The following is a 17,845-nucleotide window of genomic DNA, read 5'->3' as shown; positions in this document are numbered from 1 at the left end:
AGAAGCTACCATTCCTCACAAGTGATGGCAGTTGTCTCTGCTCGTCCCTTGATACAGCCCTGAATATCCTATCAGTGCAATTTCCACTACCCCACAGCACATGCTACCCTGGAAGTATCATTGAACATAAGGCATAAGAATTCTGTTACTATATTTATTGTTCATGCACTTTGGGTTTGCATGGATATGATGTACAGTGCTGCTCTGCAGCACGGCATAATTTCTAGCACAGAATATAGCAGCATATTGCAGCACAAACTCCTCTCAGATGGGATTTTAAATGCCCATCTTTAGTTAGCTGTGCAAGAAAGACACAGGCAGGAGCAGGAGAGATGCTCTCAGCTCTCACTGACTGCAGCATTGGAAAGGGATCAAAGCATCAGTACCTCACTTGCCACAGCCACAGGTACCTGAAGTGACTTGACATCTTGCAGCCTCATGATGCTGTGAATTTGCCTGCTGAGGTTGGAGTTCTGATTGCATCCACATTCATCCTGCAGAAGCAGAGCATGAAGGTGAAATGGAAAGAACAGATCTGGTTTGTTAGTATTCCCCCAGAAGCCAACTACTTCTTGGAATAATAATAATGATAAGGATGATAATAAACATTCCAGTTGCATATCAGGAAAACGTGAAGTATTTACATGGAGTAGGGTACAAATAATTTATTCTGACTCACTAGAATATTAACCCAAGTTTAAGACAGGGGTGCAATGTCTTTGATTGTTATTTCCAATCTGGGTGGGGGAGGAGGTTTTGGTCTGTGCTACTCTTATTTCAACTCAACTATATCTGCATTCTCCTTCCTAATTTAATACCTAACTTCTTATTCCTCCTTGCAGTTCTGTATTTCTTCTGTGTGACTTGCTTTATTTTTTTGCTTTCTCTCTCTTTTATTCTTTTGGACTCCTCAATACTGGTTTTTTCCTCCCACCTTCTATTTTCCCTCAATTCCCTCAATCAGAAAATCCAGCTTCTTAAATCCATTTAAGCTTTTTCAGAGTTAAGCTTGTGACCTAACACTTCCCTTAGGATAACAGATTGAAATATTTACTTCCCGAAAGAGACCCCCAGTGTGAAGGAACCACAAGCTGGACCCACTTCAGCCATTTTCTTGGGAATACTGATTTTCTCTCTCACTTTACCAAGTGCTTTATTTTTAGGGCAGCTGGAGCATAAATAATCGATATCGCATAGATGAGGCTGAGTAGTGGAGACATAACAGTCTCCTGCCAGGTCCAACAGCCTATTGAGGCATAGTAGGGTAATTCAGAATTTATAGCAGCCCAATAAGTTTGCAACAACTTTACTGAACACCAGCAGCAACACTTTCCAGGGATATTTATTTGGCTGTCAGAGTATGAGAAATAGCTGACAAACAGCATTGTACTGAGTTTCCACACCATTGTCCCAAGAACTATATGCTAAGCTGCTGGAAACAATGATTTATCCCAGTGGGTTTGTTAATTATAAGATGAATGGGCAACCAGAGACATTAGCAAGAAAAGAAGAAACCAATGTGCAGTGACCATATGTTCCCGAAATTTATTCCCAATACTCTTAAGCTCTTCAGAGCAATACAACTTTGACTTTTTGAATCTTTACAGATGTTTTTCCAGTGTAAGGCCCAGTTAAACACATGCCTAACATCAAACTCAAAAGGAGTTTCACTGACATCCTTTGGGTTTCTCTTACATATACACCAAAGACTAGAGTTTCATTGACCTGGCAACTGCTGTAATGTGGGCAATTCCTTGGCAGCTAAGCAGCAGACATAATCAGATTATGGGATTATGTTCTCTGCTCTGTGTGTTTATGCACACAACTGTGAAGTCTCTCCCCTCAAAACCACCTGGGGCTTCACAGTTACAAGGCCCAGAGACTTGCAGTTCCATGGACTCCCACTGGCAACCGAAGTACCTTTTCTTCCATCAAGGCTTTTCCACTGAAAACTTCTACTTGCAATTAATGTTTTATTTTGGTGATGGCCTGCAGCATGCCTTCTGGCAGTACTTAAAAATGGTAGTGGAAAAGCAAGAGACATTTGTTTGGGGATGTATTTATGTCAGAGATTTAGGAAGAAGTAAAGATGTCAAAGAGATAATATCAATAATTACAGGATTGGCCTCTCTAAGTAATGCTCTGCAGAACTAAGAACTCAAAACCCAGCAACTCCTGAAGGTCTAGGCAAAAGGCTTAGTACATATATTTTGCTCTTTTGAGCACGGCAGCAATTTGTGGGAATACACAGAAGCTTAATAATTGAGACATTGACAGCAGTATTTTCCATCTGTTCAAAGCTGTCACACAGATACTATTTCCGCTCCTATCCATAGCTTAAGCAGGAGGATGTATGTGAAGGGATTCACAGGGAAGCAGATTCTCAGCGAATGTGTTCAAATCAGACATACACACGTAAGATGGGGTGTAACTCCACATACACATTAATGCTGTAGCTTTTGACACCTTGGCAAAATGACTGACAAAGGCAGTGGAAGAAATGACAAAGCAAAGTTGACACTCAAGCTTTAGCTCACCATTGCTCATTTTCTGCGTTTCTCATTTGTCGCTGGTAGTGTTTCACAGTACTGCCAAGGAGTGCACAAGGCAACTGTGGAGGGACATCCCAAATTTCCTGTTTGAAACATCGCTTGTACTGCACTCCTTTTAAAATAAAAAAAAAAAAATAATAAAAAAATATTAAGAAGTCTTCTACCAGGAGATGTCTGCACCAGCTGTATTCATCAGAGACCCCCAGCTGGGCTGGGGATTTTCTTGTAGTGTTTATTCTGCAAGCGTCTTAAGCAATGCAGTGTGGGATTGATTATCAGTGGTACAGGTGAGCAGGCTGCTGGGTAGATACCCCTATTTCTGAGGCATCAGTAAAATGTCTGACAAGTTTTAGATGATTTTGGAAACTGTAATATGCTGAGCTTTGTAGCTGCCTTGGGAATAGAAACTCTTGCTGCACCAGAGGGACATCTGTTTACATCCCCTTAGATCACATTGTGCATTTAACCTAGGATTACACAGAGGCAGGAGCACCTAGCGTTTGATGGCTTGGTGGTGCTTGCAGTGTGAACAGGAAAAGAGAGAGTTTTGCAAAGATCTCACCAGGGAAAAGAAGAAAGCACCTCCTAGTCCTTGACTCCATAGGAGGAAACTGAACGTAAAATAACAGGCGTTAGCTCCCATCAGATTACAAAGCTTGAAATAACACAGTAATTGCAGCTCTATTCCTGGCCCTTGCATTTGCCAGAAACTGTTAACTCCTCTCTGACAATGCAGCCAGGTGAATGGTCCCTGGTCCAAGGAACTCCAGGAAGAGGTGGGCAGGTGTTGGGGGTACGAGGTGAGCAGCCAGAGGACACCTCAGTGTGGGAATATCTCCAGTAGATTCCTCTTGGATTGGGGAAGATGCTCCCTCCTCTCTGCTGGCCCACAGGCAGCATCGGCTGGCAGTGAGGAGGGGGAGCACACAGCAAAGAGCCCACCTGCTGCTGTGGAAGAGGAATAGCAATCTCCTAAAACAGCCATAAAGAGGGAAAAGCAATTATAATTTGTGAAAGTGATAATAGATAACCAGGTAGCATTTAATAGCTCTACGAAGATATCTTGGAGGATATCTCCTATCGACATATCTCAGAATTTATTAAATTGCTTTCATTATTCAGATTCATTTTGAATTCAGTGCCAAGAGCTCCCTGGCACCGTGGAGGACTTTTAATATTTTGATTTGTCATTATCATCAGCTTGCCTTGGAAAGGAGCTTCAACTACACATGCAGAAGACAGTTTGCTTGCCACATATTTTGGTTTTAATAGAGACAAGAAGAAAAACAGAGGAGGGAAGAACTGGGACATTTTGTTCTTGTGGCTTTAAGATTCTTTGGAAAATCAGTTATTGATAGGTGGCCCTTTTTGGGAGATTCAACTATACTATGATGTTCAATTAAGCTTATTGAAAGAAGATTAAGAAACAATTTAATCACAGTTTGTGGGTACCTACATAGGAAGAACATTTAATACAAAAGGGTTCTTTATTCTAAAAGTCAAAGGTATTAAATTGCTGGAAGTTGAATTCAGAAAAGGTTAAATTAGAAATAAGATTATTTAAATTATTTATTTCTTTTTTAACAGCAAAACCACTTTACCATTGGAACAAGTGATCAAGAGTCCAGAAATCCTGGCTTTAAATCAAGATGAGGTGAACTGATATGCTCTACTCCCACAGTTGCTCAGGTTTAGGGTTAGGAAGTGTTCACCTGGGGGCTGGTTGTGCCTGCTGACTGTAGGTCCTTGGGGGCTGCCTCCTTTTTGCTGGGCTTAGCCCCCTGCAACAGGGTCCCTTGGAAAGTCAGGAGCTTGAGTTCATGCTCAGACTACTGTGTTGTGTCTGGGGTTAACTCCAGTAATGTGGGGATATATCCTGCCTGCGGTGCGGCTGAGCCTCCTGGCAGCAGTTGGCAGGTTGGGAGGTTTGATCTGTATCACACAATTTAATTACTCAAGTTCTGACAGACAGATGACACTTCCTAGCACTGCAGATTCAGGGACTATCCTGGCCAAAAACATTGACTGTAAGGAAATTAAGAAGAAAGTGCAAGACTGTTTTTGTCAAGGTCTAAAATCCAAAACTGATTCACATCCTGAGCTGTAAAAACATAAGATTTTTTCTCAAGCAGTACAAGCCACCTCACATCACAAAACCACTGGGAGCCATAAATCTCCTAAAGGAGAACTTGTTTTTCTCCTAATTTTCATGTTAGCTGCAGTCCAATGTCTTCCCATTACCAGCCTTGGCACCTTGGTGTAGTAGTGATGTAAACATCAATATTTTAAAGTTAAAGAAGAATACAAAATGAAATTGAATTCCAGCAAGTATAAAGGTAATACAAGAATGTCTTTCCTATTGAATCCTCTGCAGATTCCAGATAATGGATTATTCATAGACCTTCAGCTCATAATAAGGTGCCCTTTATTCTTGGAATTTGAAGCATTTCTCTCTTAAACTGCGATTATTTTCTGATTCCATTACCAAATTCAGTTTTGACATAGTGATACAATTTCCTTATCTCTCTCTTTAAAGTCACTGCATTAGACTGTGTCAATGAAAACAGCAACATTTTCCATGTGCGTTTTTTTCCATATGTGTGATGTTTATTAAAAAAAATAAATCTGAGTGATACTTCACAGCACAGCAAAATGGTGCGCAGTGGGAAATACAGCTGTACCTTGCAGGTGCTTCTAGCTGATATACAAAAAGCACTGCTTGGCCACACACCGCAATAGCTTTTAACAAACAGCAGAAGCATCTCTGACTCCCAGCAACAGCTACCTATCTGAAAAGACAGCAGAGATGAAGAATGTCTGTAACAGGTGCAAACTGGTAATTGATCCCAATTTGGCAAGGACCACCATCCCTCACCTGGCTCCAGTATGTACCATTCACTCACCCAGAGTCAAGTGCGTGTACAACTTCCTTGCTTCATGTGGCTTACTGGGGAGGAAAAACATCAGCTCTGGGGCTTTTGGTTTGCTTGATTGTTTCTGTTCAATACAAGGACCTATATCAGTTTGGCTGTTCCTTGGGAAACTCAGCTGTGAAAACTTTGTGCAATTCAGAAATCGCCTGCTAGCTGCTGAAATCTCTACTGCTATTTGGAAGGTAGGATTCATCTTTCACATAACAAGAAGTTCCCTAATCACTCTACCTGACACAATTCCCCATGTTTATATAGATGTTTTATTTCTATGGCACTTTTTTAGATATAAAACAAGGGAACAGATTGATTTCCTAGTTAGAACCATGCAAAAATGTCCCTAAGACTTTTCTATTTTTTTTTAATGGTATTTTAAAACCTCTACTGCACATTAGCCTATTCTTCTTTAAGAATTATCCTCCATCAAAAGAAGAGTGACTCAATGTTCTTACAGTCTTTTGCCCTCTCTAGCTTTTATGATCCTTTGCCACTAATGCTCAGACTTGCTTTAGACAAACTGAATTTTGAGGGCTCCATTTTCATCTGTGAAATGCATATTAATTCAACAGGGCATTAGATGACTTAATTAACATTGCAAAACTTTGATAGGCTCAGATGTTAGACCATCCAAAAGAACTGGCTGTAAAGTAGATAAAACCGTAGTCCACCATCAACTACTTCTTTTTAATGAATTTCAGGCCCTGATCACAGGCATGCAATGAGATTTGGCTGCCTTATTGTCTCCAACGCTACAATCCTCTGTGATGCTGATGACCCGTTAGTGTTATTTTGAGGAAAAAGCACAACTAAAGCGACTTTAGCACTGAATAACCACCTGTCTAATAATAAGGTCTACCAGAAGCAGCTCACTTTGCAGGGGAACTGTAGCACAAGATAATTGAACTTAATATAGTTATGTGCCTTTGCCTTTGATTTGGGCCACACAACTAAATTTGTGGTCAATTACAGGGCCTGTGAGAGTGAGCATGAAGGCATAATTAAAGGTTAGTAAGAGGTGGACACAAAAGGAATAGCTCTGAAATTCAAGTCAGCTAATTCACTCTGGTTGCAGGGACATAAACAAGTGTTCAGCTATGCAGAGTTCAAAAGGCCATGTGTGCAGGTAGCCCCAGCTTTTCATTGCCAGAGATCTCCAGGGCAGCAGAGGAACATCCGTTTCTTGAAATGGATGAAAGAAACATTTTTGGAATGACTAAGGACTTTTTTTTTTTTTTTTACATTAGAAATTACACTTTCAAATAAAGAAAACTCTTTTCTGTGTTTCCAGCCACTCAGCAGTCAAGGCGTAGAGCTCCAACCAAGGTCAACATGGCTCATAGCCCTTTTGATCCTCAGAAAAAAGCCCCAGTGGTGGTACATTAATGTACAGCCCTCTGCATAAGAAGGATGCATCATTTGTAGCTCAAATTAATGAAGTGAGATTTAGTAAGTCAGAGCTATATTTGATTTCATGTTACTCTATCTTTTCCAATGTACTTACAGCACAACCTTAGATATGTCGCCTCTCCTCCTCATTATTTAAATTCCCTACCCGTAAAATGAGAATAATAATATTTAAACACCTCCAAGGAGTGCCACAAACCTCATTTGTTAGTGTACATTTAGAGACATCCATATGGAAGTTGTTACAGAAATTACAAAGTGCTGTAAGAAATCTTTCCCCCAAAAGCTGGTTTTCAGGATTTTGTTATTCACTGTAACCTAATAAAACACAGCTCTGAAAGAAACCAGGGTAAGCTCTGTATGCAACACTGAATGCTTCTAAAATGGTTGCAGTCCATAAGGATAAATCAAGGCACATCGAGAATTCATGAATCCACACCTGCTTGGAGTGTGCAGAAGTACCGAATTCAGGAGAGATATATTCCTGTTCTGGGATGATTGCTTGTTGTGATAAGAATGCAGAGAAAGCAATATACAACCCAAATGATTAAATGCAAGCAGCAAAAGTCCACTGTAAAAGCAGCAGTCCAGAGTGTGTGTCAAAAGTGAATTATGAAAATAGCCTCGTACATCCATGGCAATTTCACAGAGCCACTCTGATAACAATGAACACAACAGTGTGCAGTAGGAACAACAATGACCAGAATTATTTCAAGCAATATATTTTTTAAGGACAGTCACTTTAGTTCTCTCTTTGCATCTGTAAATGGCAGCTGAATTAATGATAAATATGACTTGAGCAACAAAAGATTCTGCATTATAATCTATTATCTGCCCTCTTCCTGCCTGGAAGTGGTATGAAGATATTCCTTACAACTGAACTGAAGATGATCTTGTACCGAGTGAACCATAGTTTGCACAGATAAACTAAGAGGCTGGGGAAGAACAAAATGCCTCTCAGATCACTTGGCGATTGCTTGCAAGGTTGTAGGGATCTGTGTAGCTTTATATTTCACTGTAATGCAATTTCCCTGCTGGGATCTCAAAGCACTTCACAAACATTAATGCTAAGATTCACACATGGTTATTTCCTTGCATGGGAGATTTCCAGGGCTGAGTTTTGCTGCTGTTATTAAGGCAGAGAAGGGCTAGAGTGCTACTGAGGGACCTTGTATAAAAAGACACCACTTTGTATGAGTGAGGGTAGACATGCTCAGGCTTCAGTGAGACTGTCTAAGTGTGCAGCTGTACAAAAGGAGAGTCAGACACTGAGCAAATTCAATTTTCAAAAGAAAAAAATGCTTCTATGGATGAGCTATGTCACCTTCATCAAACTGACTGTTACGAAGCAGAGGACTGGGCGTGGAAAAGCAGCAGCCTCAGAGTAAAAGGAGGTATCTTAGCCATGGGGGATTATTATTTGCTTGATACTGGGAGGTGGATGAAGGGCAGTAGAGGCTGCTCAGGCTTCCCTGGCCCTTTGCTGGGAGGTATGAACGGTGGAGCAACATCCTTCCCATCACTCCATCCACTCACTAACACTATATACATGAGGCAGGCAGACACTCAGTGCCTCTAGCTTATCTCAGGCAGTCCTATATTCCTCTTTCTCCCACCGGCTTCATTATAGAAGTTCGTGCATGTCAAGTGATATTACCTTGGCAGCACTTTCCCACCAGAGTGCTTCCTAAAGGCATTTAGAGCTTGAGACGCCAAAAGTGCTTCTACTCATCTAGGCTTTGGCTGCTGCCACTGCAGATGTTTTCTCTCTCTTCAGAGGTTCTCATAAGATCATGCATCTGTTTTAAAAACAAACAAACAAAATCCTAACCAGGCAACAAAACAAGCCAAACCCCAGCTCAGGTTTAGGCAGTCAACCCTGCTATAAGCATCATACCCAATAACAACTGTAGACGTCATTTGCATCCTATATAAGCTTCACTCCTCTATCTGTATGCTTTGATTGGATTAGGATCCTTCACTCTGGAGCAGGGGAATTCGTTGCTATTTTTTCCAGCAATTCAATTTTGCCCAATGTTGTGGGGAGCAGCCTTCATTCAGAAAGTAAGGGCATTACTTTACTTTTACCAGTCTGCTTTAAACAAATATTAGAGAGCAGTGCTCCCATGAGTACCATTACAGCAAACAGCAATTTTCCAGCAAGCTCCAGAGTAGATTGCTCCTGAGATGCTTCTGTACTTGTAGGATGTGTATTATGCACTTACGGCACTTCTGAGGGGGAGGGTGGTGAGGAACATCTTTCTGACCTTATAGAGGAATAACAGTGTACCAAGCTTGGCACGTGGCAGGGGTTGTGCCTGTGTCATACAACCTTATTTTTATTTCCTGAGTGCAGAACCAGAGTTCATGATACGAACCCCCCTGCACAAAGAAGGGGCAGAGTGGGAGGACACAAGGCGTTTGCTGTTCCTTCCTGTGACATATCTATCCCCCAAGCGTTATGTCCCCACATGTGATGGGAGTGAGCCAAAGAAAGAAGGGCTATGCTCTTCCAGCCTGCACTTAGTAGCCTCTCCTTTCCCCAAATTGCTTTGTCTCCATTTCACTCTCCAGCTGCTTTTTTTTGCTTTTCTGCCCTGCTTGGCTCTTGCCATGGAAATTGTGATGATTTCCATTCAGCTCATCCCCTTTCATATCCTTCTCCCTCCTCATGCCCCCAGGCCATTTGTCTCTGTTAGGTCCTGCTGGGGTGGCTTGGGTCTCTCTGCCCTGTTCAACAGTATCCCACTGGGGGACACTCCCTGGAGCAGCAGGAACAGAGAGGCACTTCTCTCAAAACTCAATATATGCAAGGAAAATATAGTGATTGCAGATCTGTTCCTCCCATCACTGAATAATAGGTAGATATTTATTAGACTTCAAACCTTGTAGCTCACCCCTCCTAAGTCAAGAGTGTCCCCAGTAGAGTTCAAAGGCAAATGGGTTAACTGACTCGGTAAAGAGACCTTCCCACAAGTTAAACGTGCTTCTTTCTAATAAGATGCTAAGCTGCACAAAAGAATTATGTGTGCCTGTCTTCATGGCTTTCTAGTCATGACAGAGAAAGAACTCCAGACATTTCTGATTTATCTTTCCAGAATGAGAGCCCACAGAGTGACTGGATGTTTCCCCATTCATTAGCTAACATGGTTTGGTAATGCTGGGCTGGAGCTTGGAGCTGGGTGCTCTGCACACAGAGCTATCCCACCTTCCATGGTCCAGCTCTTCCCTAGCCACTGGGATGCACTGTCAGGCAACAATGATTTTACTTAGAAGTTTGGTCTGTAGGGGTACTGGCATGCTGGGAGCAATGAATGGATGCCTGTGCATATAGAGAGCGAAGTATGTATTTGGTAGGGTCTGCACACTGCCTAATACTGGATGAGGCCAGCTAGCGAAAATGGAATTGCTGCCTCAGATGTACTTCATTGGTATTCTGGAGACAGCTGGACTAGAGACTGCACAAAATTATTTTCAAACAAGAATTACAATTGGAAAGGCAAAAAGAGAGAGATGGAGAGAATTTGTGGGACATTTGTCAACTGAGAGCCTCAAGGTTGTATTCAAGCTGCCTTGCTGATGACAGAATAAACACAAGAAAACCTGGAACAAATGGATCAAAACAAGTAGATTCTGCTAGAGATACTTAACGTTAAAAGGTTTTTCATTGTGGAAAGAGGGAGTGAACCCAGTCTGAATCCATGATGAACGGAACAACATGACTCTCTTCTGCTAAACATAGGCTGGCAAGGGAGTTCTGGTCAGGGTAAACATTGCACATGCTTCTAAAGCCAGATTTATGCAACAAAGCAGCAATGCCTTACATGTTGAAGCACCATTCCCCTTCATATCTGCTACTGGGCTGACAGAGATGATGCTTAATTCTGGCAAATTTGTCCATCTTGACCTGCAAGTCTGATATTTGAGAAATTCTGTTCATTTCCAAATAAATAATGCATGGGCAGTCATGCATTTTTCATGCTAAGACTTTTAAAGGCCACTGTAGTGATGCATGTAAATTCAATTTCCCCCCTCTGCACACTCAACTGCTAAATAATTATTAACATCTGACTCGCAGCATAGAGAATGGCTGCACCATCCAGAGAATCCAGTTGCTTTGACACTGCTGCATCCTCTCCATCCCTGATAAAGTCAAGGAGAGATAATGCCAGGCAACAGCAAAGCAATCTGTCTCTTCCCCTCCAACCCCCTTTTTTCATTTCTTTTTTATAAGGCTCTACAAAAACACATGTGTATGAAGTGGAGCAGAACAAAGGGGCCGGCTCATGGATTTGACATTCTTCTGGAAGCACACTAATCCCTTCCAGAAAAGCAAAGCTGGTGCATTTATTTGTAGCTGTTGGTAAATCTGTGTGTCAGAGAACTGAGCGTATGATGGGGCTTGGGACGGCTTTATCAGGCAAGTGACTAAAGGATGGAGAAGTGATGCTGCTAAACAAGGGCTTAGAAAACAAAGCCAGAGAGCAAATCTAGCATGATGGAGGGCAAACGTTAAAACCCTCCAGATTAACTCCCTGCGCATTGGTGTTGGCTGTGGGTGAGATCAGGACAAGAGCAGGGTCCTCCATGGGGCTTGGTGGTGCTGTAGGTGTAGCAGCATTGAAACACAGGGCAGCTCTTCAGTGAGTCAGAGAAGGGGCTGTGCTGAAGAAACCAGTGGGGGTTTCTCCCCACTTCAGGTGACACTCCTGGTATAGAAAGAGGAGATTCATCACGCAACTCTGGGCCCCTTTTTGGGAGGGGGACGAGGCAGAGAGCCTCCAAATCTTCCTTAAACTGCAGAACCAGCCTTGCAGAGACTTGACAGACAGACTGCTGAAGCAACAAATATGGAAAAGACAAACTACTGAAATTGCATTTCAGTCTCTGTCCCCTGGGAATGAAGCTGCAGTTTTACTTAAGACTTCAGGATGTGCTGCAGCAGAAGCGAATGGCCAGCAAGGGATGTGTAGACTTCACTTTGGGTATCTGTGTTGATGTTGGTATAACAATTAAAAGGTAAAACACCTGGATTTTTAGCTCGCTCAGACACATTGGCAGGAGCATGGTGCTCATGTAGTTGCTGCAGTTGCATCTGTACTTGAATAATTTCCCCTGTAAAGGCTTAAGATAATGATTTATGTATGCAATTTCCTGATTTGTTTACACGCTAATACTTTGGGCTACTAACTCAGTAACACTAACATTTTTGGCTGGTACTTTCTCATGGATATCATGATCATGTTTCTTTCTGAAATTTTATTTCCATACACAGCCAGTAAGATTATTCATATGCTTAAATTAAAGTGCATGCTTAAATGCTTTTCTGCCATGGGACCTAGCTTTATCATTATATGCTTAACTTGATGACATTTCAGACCTAAAATCTGATGTTAAATCAGGGTGAAACAGACTGCAGAGTTGCCTGCTTCACTGCTTTTTGGGCTTTTCTTATGAAATATATGAAGCCATTCTACAGGTCAGAAGAGGTGAGTTTGTTTTGTCAGTCAGTGCTGCTCTCAAGGCTACAGGAGTGGCTATCTGTGTGGAGAATTGCATCAGTTTTGTTCAGCAGTAGCAGAGAGGAGATGTTGGGGAAGAAGGGAAGAAAAGAGATGCGCAGATGAGTGCTGGGGTCTTGGTATGAATGGAAGGACAACATACCACACAGCAGTATCCCCTGCTTATGTCCTAGGGAATGTCATGTGTCCATAAGAGCCTGGTCTTCTATATTGGCAATAAAGTGAAGAAAAGGTATTTATCTAGATGCTTAACTTTAAAATAATAGCCTTCATTGAAAGACTTCAGATAAAGCCTTTCACAAAACACACATACACACATATATAAGCCGTTTACAAATTCTCCTGTCTGGGTTGAAAAGCATTTTGAAATACAAATGAGTGCCGATTGCAAATACATCTAGAGAACTCGGAGGGAAACCTACTGGAGACAAATTATGGAAATGAAATGCCCATCTTTACAGATCAATGCAAGGAAGTCCCTGCTGAGGAGTGTATAGATCATTTAAAATACCTCTCATCCTGTTCAGCAGGATTCAGCTCCAAAGTACACAGGCTGATGTGGGGCATTATTAATAGCGTTGGCTTTAGGGAAGCAGTCACCTGTATATACAAGTCCATGGACTTCTCTTGCCCCTTTTATTTGAGACTTTTATTTATAGGCTGGTAATAGATTTGCATTTAGATGAGAGTAAAACTGGTCACAGTAAGGATGGAAAGGAAAGAAGGTCCCTTATTGATCCTGACAGTGAAGTCTTCCCCTCAGCAGGCTACTTTAATTGACAGTGAAAATGATAAATTGACCAATCTGTCTAGAAAAGAGACCCCTCTCCTTGGTTTGAAATCCACTGTCATGTCAAGGTTTGTCCTGCTCTCATGGTGCCTCTCTGTCCATGTCCCTCCCTCTTGCAACAGATTCGGGTTGCAGTTTGTGCTAGGCTGTGCCTTGCAGTCACAAGGAATGAGCTGTGCCAGCGTATCTGCTAATTCCAGCTGCTGCCCTCCTGCACACAGAATTATACCCTGGGACAAAGGTGCCTCATTTGAATCGGGGCATCCCTTTGCTAATGTGCCAAAGCTCCTTCCCAGCAGAGTCTTCCTTTCCTGTTGCCTCGGAGCCAGCCTGCAACCTGCATTCTCCCTGCGGGGGGGGAGCTCGGGCTCATTTCAGGAAACCCACATGTTGTCTGCTTCTGCATTCAGAAGAGTTGTCAATCTTGGTAATGAAGAGGCTGAGGACGAGGGTGGAAAAGCTGTTAAATAAATCATAGCCATGCTTTGCATTTTTATAGGTGTTTTATAGGAGCTGTGTCTAGCTCACAGAATGCCTCATGAAGGGAAGTATCATTGTTCTTCACAAACGGCAGAACTGAAACCTGGTGGGATGAAGCAGCTAACAGCCACCAGTCAGAATCACTGGAAAGGCTCCAGCCCTCACCTGTTGCTCAGGCTGAGGTGGTAGGAAATGCTGCCTTTGCTGCAGGCTTGAAGAGCCCATCATTTAAAAGAAGGGCCAGGTGTGATTTAAGGGACATTGAAGAGTTGCCATGCAGTCAGTTTGAAAGGGCAGCCCTGTCAGGATGCGATGCCAGGGCTTGACAAAGCACCGCTGAAGCTTCCAACAAAAGCCCCATGGCGTTGCAAGGATGCAGGCTAAAACCATAAATTGCAGACGATTCCCTCTAGTCATCATGTGAATTTTTGCTCTGTGTGTGAGGGATGCAATTAGAAACAAATTGTCCTGGTAACACAGAGCATATAGGGACCATTATAAGATGCTCTGATGACACAGGCATTTTTCTGAAGGTGTAACTCTCTCCTCCCCAGTCCTAACACCTTTCAGGTCTTGCTTTCCACCCCACTCATGCAAGTGGTACATTACTAGCACTCCGAGATTCAGGCAGATAACCTGCAAGCCCTTCTGCCCCATAGAACAACCAGCAGCAAGGTAGCGATGTAAATGCTAGCACAACCCTGGATGCTGCCTGCTTTTGGGGCATGAAGGGAAAACTCTCCCTCATCCTGCTATTGCTGTCATCCCCAGGAAAATCAGCCCTCCTCTGCTTTTTGTCTGGACCAGGCTCAAATAGCTGCACCCTGTTGCTAGGCTACCTGGCTGCCTTCCTTCTGCACATCCCCATAGCTGCTGGAAACCTCGCATCAAATTGCAGCTCATATGTTGGGTTATTTTTATCTTTTTGGGGAGGCAGGGGATAAACGGACAGTGGGGTGGAGGGAAGGAAGGTAGTCAAGTGTTTGGATCCTCTGGTCATTGGGTTATTTGGTATGTGTCTGAAAAAGCTTGCAAATATGAAACGTGTATGTTTCTGCTTCCTTAAATAGTAGAAGATATGTGGTATCATAATGAAATATCTGGCTGACTAATAAGTATCAAGTGACACCTTTTGTGCTATTTTGAATCCTTGATAATTTGTCTTGTGTTCTGCAACAGCCAGAAAAGAGCTGGAAACAGCTTTGCAAAATGCACTGATGCACCAGAAAACCTGTGAAGGGCTGGCAAATGTGGAATAAAAAGCTCTTGGCATTTACAGAGCCACAAGATCCCTACATGTTGCTTGGATTCGGATGAGCTCATCATGAAGAAGGCAAGAAGATGGGTTAGAAAAGTGAAAGATGGTTGCATAGAAACATTTCCCATCCCTCCTGAGAATAAGGGCTGTACTCCCTCATGCTAAGCCACCCGTGTTACCCAGTCCTGTGCAACACCGGGTAGTGTCTGGGCTGCTGCACGCAGTCTCTGTGGTGGAGGAGCCAGCATATGCAATGGAAGATCTGTGAGCACACGGGAAGAGGACAGATTTATATTAGATGTTAGGCAGAAGTTCTTCCCTGTGAGGTTGGTGAGGCCCTGGCACAGGTTGCTCACAGTAGCTATGGATGCCCCATCCCTAGTAGTGCTCAAGGCCAGGTTGGACACGGCTTTGAACAAACCTGGCTTTTTGATTTTACTTTCATGCCTTTGGAAAGAGGAGAAAGAAAAAAACTATAAAGACAGCATTTTTAATCTTCTCTCTTCTTCTGATTTGCATTAACTGAAGGTGGATGCAAACCACCAGATAACCTCACCTTGACTGCAAATGAGCTGCCTACCTGAGACCAAAGCCTCCCAAGGTAAGAGGGACACAGAGGGACTGAGAAATAGCCACTGGGAAATAGCCATCTCCCAGGTACCAAAATGATACCCACAGTTTTTGCAGCTGGGAGATGCTGGTGAATGGAGAAAAAGAGGGGAACCTGCCCCCCCATCCCACCCCCCACTGCCTAGGATCTTTTTAAACCTCACCCCTGAGAAACCATTTCCAGTACTGTCAGAAGAGACTGTTCTTTGCTTCCAGTCAAAGACAGATTCCCCCTTAAATCACGGCTGCCAATTACATATGAAATAAATGCAAGCCGTAAAAATCAGCCCAAATCAGGTTTCCTGCCCTCATTCCCTCTGTTCTCCTCAACATCAAACAGCCACCCGGGGCTGAGACCTGGCATCTCCCCACGGCGCCGACAGGAGACGTATTGTTGGCAGTCGCAATCACGGGCTCAATCAGCAACAGGAGATTATTTCTATTTTCTCAGCAGCTGTTTGGAGGGAAATAATCTTGGAAGAGGCTAATGAATTAGCGTTACAAGAGTTATATGAACTAATGAGAAGGAGTGGAAATGCGCTGAGGAAAAGGTGCTGATTTTCAAAGAAATGCAGTGCCTTTATTGGTTCTTTCCTGCTTTGGATGTTCAAAGACACTTTATTGTTGGGTTTTTTTTCCTACTGCAATTTATTTCCTGAGTGATTGAAGAACAAAAACAATTACAAACTGTACCAATTTCTTTTTTCCTCTTAGCTTTCTCATTTTCACTTAGTGAAATGCTTAAGCTGCGACATTTCCATCCTCCTTTTCCCTTCCTTCCTCTGCAAGACCAGAATAATTAGAGACTAGCTAGAAACAAAAGCAGACCAGAGCAGCAGAAGTCTTCTGAGCTACACGGGGTTAGGTACTGTGCCATGGCATGCTAGTGAAATTAAAATAAAAAAGGAAAGGGAAAGAAGAAAGAAAAACATCTTTCTAGTGCTCCCAAGATCAAAGGAGCAACCCTTGAAATTTGATGGTTGGGAACTTCTGAGAAAGGAGGTTGTTAAACCAGTCCTGACTTCTGTGTCTGTTTTATCAGCAGGGAGACAGTGACATTGTTTGAACTAGATACTGAATTTTTCCCCACAAAGGTTGTGTGATGATTTCTGAGTGTGTTCCCCAAGGCTAAGGGTTCGCTAAGAGACTTCAGGAACAGGAGCTACACATCCTGCACTTAAAACGTACGCCTTCACAGACGCAGCTAAGAACCCGAGTGCTTCCTGCGATGCTCATGTCCATGGGCCTTTGCCTGAGCAGCCAGGTACAGCTGTGGACTTCACACATTAGTTTGTGGTCAGCTCCACACAATTATCACACCTTTTTCTTTAGATATTTGGAAGAGTGCTCAGAGTTGACACAGCAGCTGCTATTACCCATCTGTGCTGTCCTGTACAGTCCCTTGCAGCTCCAGGATCAAAATCCAAAGAGGTGTGTGCACGTGCAAAGCAGTTACTTAATTTACTCCACGCTGCTTGGTGCACCTGATTTGGCTTCATTGCTCCTTTACCTTTTCCTGAGCTCACAACAGTCTTTGCTTCCCTGGAAAAAATAGCCCTCCTTCCTTCTCAGTTTTTTTTCTCTTCAGCACACAAATGATTTCATAGCAAGATGTTTGCTCTTTGTTTCTCTGCATATTAACACTGAGAAAGCAGATAAGGGTTGATCCATTAAGATATTAAAGGAAGGATTGGAATAAATGCAGCCCTGGATATGAACCACCTCTCTGAAAGGTTGGGACTGATGCTGTGGACACAGGTTGTCTTCTGGCACCAACTGTGAAGGCTGGAAAGTGTTCCACCATCTGCCACCTGGTTCTCACTGCCCTTCGGCTGCGGCTGAGTTTCTGGTGTGTGGTCACTCCTTAATGACCTTCAATCAAACAATTTAAGCTAGCAGTGATCTACTATTTAAAGTCGCTCAGCTCCCTTCACAGAAATAAGCTAATGAGCAACCAGGCAAGCACTTTGGCAGACAGAGGTGAGAGGCTGGCTGTGATCTGCTGGTGCGGGAACATTTCTGGCATAGTAACAACCAGGCAGTTATAGACCTGCTGCTGATGCATCCCTCCTCCCTGGGTATCCTGTTATTTGCACTACATACGTTTAATTGTCCTTTCTCCCATTGTTACTTTAGACAGTCTACACACAGCTTCTGTCTCACACGCTCTTTATTTCACTCATGAAAAATCCCCATGTTCAGGCTGAATTTTCTGTTTCAGCTCCAGCTCAGGATTCACACACATGTGAGGTCAGCAGGAACACATCAGCAAATACACGCGCAGGACTGAGATCACAGTT

At 42.9% G+C, this 17,845-nt stretch overlaps 1 long non-coding RNA gene across 1 annotated transcript in view; it reads right to left on the bottom strand.

The window, feature by feature from the left end:
* Positions 1-1,420: 1,420 nt before the first annotated feature.
* The window catches only part of LOC134158082 (uncharacterized), a 173,080-nt gene continuing 156,655 nt past the window's right edge, over positions 1,421-17,845 (bottom strand). The window contains exon 3 of the long non-coding RNA XR_009962581.1: positions 1,421-3,524. This is a non-coding gene — a long non-coding RNA (uncharacterized LOC134158082). The remainder of the gene's footprint in view (positions 3,525-17,845) is intronic.

The sequence above is a fragment of the Pezoporus occidentalis genome, unplaced genomic scaffold (genome assembly GCF_034315485.1).
Source record: "Pezoporus occidentalis ecotype Australia unplaced genomic scaffold, CSIRO_AGI_Poc_V1 ctg124, whole genome shotgun sequence".
Taxonomy (NCBI): Eukaryota; Metazoa; Chordata; class Aves; order Psittaciformes; family Psittacidae; genus Pezoporus; species Pezoporus occidentalis.
This window is presented reverse-complemented; position numbering and strand designations above follow the sequence as displayed.